This window comes from Salvelinus sp. IW2-2015, unplaced genomic scaffold (genome assembly GCF_002910315.2).
Source record: "Salvelinus sp. IW2-2015 unplaced genomic scaffold, ASM291031v2 Un_scaffold10012, whole genome shotgun sequence".
NCBI classification, from domain to species: Eukaryota; Metazoa; Chordata; class Actinopteri; order Salmoniformes; family Salmonidae; genus Salvelinus; species Salvelinus sp. IW2-2015.
The window spans coordinates 2,379-6,241 of record NW_019951270.1 but is presented as its reverse complement, the minus strand read 5'-3'; the positions used below and the strand labels follow the sequence as shown (position 1 = coordinate 6,241).

Genomic DNA, 3,863 nt, shown 5'->3' with positions numbered 1-3,863 from the left:
ACGTTTAAGAACTAAATGGAAGCACACAGATCAAAATGAGAGTTTCTATTGGGATAAATTCAGGTTTGTCCCTCCACGTTTCGTTCTGTTTGCTTCCGTTTCAAGGCAAACTATTTCCAAAATAGTTTTACGTGAAACCACACTGTTATTCTAATAAATAGTTTTATTTAGTTTAGTAGAAGCTCATGTCTTAAGGATCCTAAATAATGCCATAGATTACATTAAAAATATATTAAACTAGACGGCAAGAAAAGTATGACGTAAGATGCAAACCTGGTATTCCAACTGATTATAAGCTGCAATATTATCTTCTGATTCAAAATGTTTTTCTTATGTTGTTCTTTCCTAAAAAGGTACTAAACAGACTCTGCCCTTGGAAGGGAGAGGGCTGATACTCGGTTCCAGGAACCGGATGACATGTACGTGACATATTGCATTGGTTCTCGGTCAGAACCAGAAATGTTTTTAATTTGATCTGATCACTGTTTGTTTTATTGGAATATGAAGGTGAACTTTGCTCTATGTGAAAGAGGTGAACTTTGCTCTGTGTGAAGGAGGTGAACTTCACGACCAGAGATTCTCTGCACTGTGTTTATAAATGCAGAAAGTACAAGAGCTGTATAACGTGTAAAGTGGATAAAAAGTTTGTAATGGGACCTGGGCTGTGTATTTACATCCAACGGCCACACAAKGGCGGTATTGGGATCTGAAAAGAAACGTGTGTGGATGACCAGGTCGTAACACTACAATTAGGCCCAGCTGATTTAAAATAGAAACACAGTATGTCTTGATAAATTACACAAATCAATCTATATTGATTGTTCTCATGTATATTTGTGTGTGTTTGTGTCTTAAGTTTTGTCTTCTGAATGTTAATAAATACACAGACGACCTTGTTCTTTAGTGTGATGATTTTTATTGGTTTGTGGTGATTAAAGTTSAAGCAAAGCAGCTGCAGGGATCATCTCAACAGACAKTWAAGATTCTATTTTGGAATGACTGGACAGCAGAACCCCCAGAGGAACAGAATGAGAGTTCTACAGAACACCAGCTAGAGTTCTACATTCTAGGAGAATTCCAGCCACCAGCCAGTAGTGTGCAGGATCCAGACATGACATCATGCCATGGATTTAATACCTCCTGGTGTCTAACTTTAACAAGACTTATACCCCTAATGCATCCATAGTATTACTATCTTTCTTTCATCTGGTGGAAATGGGTTTCTGAGTCCTACTCAAACTGAGACCAGAATTAATTTTTGATTGAACTGACTGAACTGAACATTCAATGTGAATGCAGTCTTATTATCATATTATATTAAGTAGCAGCCTATTGAACCCACGCCTGAAATATTCAGTAGCCTATAGCAGGGTAAGGACTGAATATTCAGATAGCCTATTGAATCCCACCCTGAATATTCAGTAGCCTATAGCAGGGTCAGACTACAATATTCTCAGTAGCCTATAGCAGGGTCAGGACTGAATATTCAGTAGCTTATAGCTATGAGGTCAGGACTGAATATTCAGTAGCCTATAGCAGGGTTAGGATAAGGACTGAATATTCAGTAGCCTATTGTAGGAGAAGGACTGAATATTCAGTAGCCGATAGATAGATAGATAGTGAGGCTGTTGAACAAAAATGTTTCATGAGCTGAAATTAAAGATCCCAGAATGTTCCAACGCACCAAAAAGCCTGTTTCGCTAAAAATGTTGTCCACAAATGTTCCATCCTTGTTGGTGAGCATTTTCATCCTTTGTCAAGATAGTCCCATCCACGCTGACAGGTGTGGTCATACCAAGAAACTGATTAAACAGCATGATCATTACACCAGGTGCCCTTGTACAATAAAAGGCCACTCTAAAATGTGCAGTTTTGTCACACAACACATATCGCAATGCCAGTCAGCAATTGGCATGCTGAGCTGCAGGAATGCACAACCAGAAGCTATTTCCAGATAATTTAATGTTAATTTCTCTGCCATAAGCCGCTCCAACGTTGTTTTAGAAAATTTGGCAGAACGTCCACACGGCCTCACAACCGCAGACCACATGTAACCCACACCAGCCCAGGATCATTAGCGGGGTGAGGAGTATTTCTGTCTGTAGTATTGCCCTTTTTGTGTGTAGGGGGGAGAGAGGGGGAGAGAGAGAGAGGAGAGAGAGCAAGAGAAGAGAGAGAGAGCAAGAGAGAGAGAGAGCAAGAGAGAGAGAGAGCAAGAGAGAGAGAGAGCAAGAGAGAGAGAAGAAGGGTCTCCAGGGTAGGGTGCTCCTGCATTCGGTCATGTTGTTTGGAGAGGTGGCGGTGGTGTTGCTAGGGGAGTTGCTACGGGGCTCCAGCCTCAGTTTGATTGGTCGTTTTGGCATCAGCAGACCCTGGATGTCCATCTCCAAGGGATCTAGCAGAGAATAAAATAACAGAACTGAACCCTGGTTGTCCATCTCCAACAGGATCTATTAGAGAATAAACACAACATAACCCTGGTTGTCCATCTCCAACAGGATCTATAGAGAATAACAGAACAGAACCCAGGTTGTCCATCTCCAACGTGATCCAACTTGTAAGTCGCTCTGGATAAGAGCGTCTGCTAAATGACTTAAATGTAAATGTAAATCTATAGAGAATAACAGAACAGAACCCTGGTTTGTCTATCTCCAACATGATCTACAGAGAAATAACAGAACAGAACAGAACCCTGGTTGTCCACTCCTCCATCAATGATCTACAGAGAATAAACAGAACAGAACCCTGGTAGTCCATCTCCAACAGGATCTACAGAGAATAACAGAACAGAACCTGGTAGTCCCATCTCCAACGTGATCTACAGAGGATAACATGAACAGAACCCTGGTAGTCCATCTCCAACTTGATCTACAGAGAATAACAGAACAAGAACCCCTGGTTGTTCATCTCCAACATGATCTTACAGAGAATAACAGAACAGAACCCTGGTAGTCCATCTCCAACAGGATCTACAGACAATAACAGAACAGAACACTGGTAGTCCATCTCCAACATTGATCTACAGAGAATAACAGAACAGAACTGAACACTGGTTGTCCATCTCCAACATGATCTACAGAGAATAACAGAAAAGAACACTGGTAGTCCATCTCCAACTTGATCTACGAGAATAACAGAACAGAACTGAACACTGGTTGTCCATCTCCAACATGATCTACAGAGAATAACAGAACAGAACAGAACACTGGTTGTCCATCTCCAACATGATCTACAGAGAATAACAGAACAGAACAGAACCTGGTTGTGCCATCTCCAACGGGATCTATAGAGAATAACAGAAACAGAACCCTGGTTGTCCATCTCCAACGGGATCTACAGAGAATAAACAGAACAGAACCCTGGTTGTCCATCTCCAACGGGATCTATAGAGAATAACAGAACAGAACAGAACCCTGGTTTGTCCATTCTCAACATGATCTACAGAGAATAACAGAACAGAACCCTGGTTGTCCATCTCCATCATGATCTACAGAGAATAACAGAAGAGGAACCCTGGTTGTCCATCTCCAACATGATCTACAGAGAATAGAACAGAACATAACCCTGGTTGTTCTCTCCAACATGATCTACAGAGAATAACAGAAGAGAACCTGGTTGTCCATCTCCAACATGATCTACAGAGAATAACAGAACAGAACAGAACCCTGGTAGTCCATCTCCAACTTGATCTACTCAAAGAGATAACAGCAACAAACTGAACACTGGTTGTCCATCTCCAACATGATTACAGAGAATAACAGTAACAGAACAGAACACTGGTAGTCCATCTCAACTTGATCTACAGAGAATAACAGAACAGAAACTGAACACTGGTTGTCCATCTCCAACATGATCTACAAAGA

The 3,863-nt window shown here is 41.2% G+C and overlaps 1 long non-coding RNA gene across 1 annotated transcript; it reads left to right on the top strand.

The window, feature by feature from the left end:
• Positions 1–918: 918 nt before the first annotated feature.
• On the top strand, positions 919–1,536 carry LOC139027332 (uncharacterized). Its single transcript, XR_011479416.1, has 3 exons — positions 919–1,321; positions 1,391–1,436; positions 1,508–1,536. It is a non-coding gene; the product is annotated as an uncharacterized lncRNA (long non-coding RNA).
• The last annotated feature ends 2,327 nt before the right edge of the window (positions 1,537–3,863 follow it).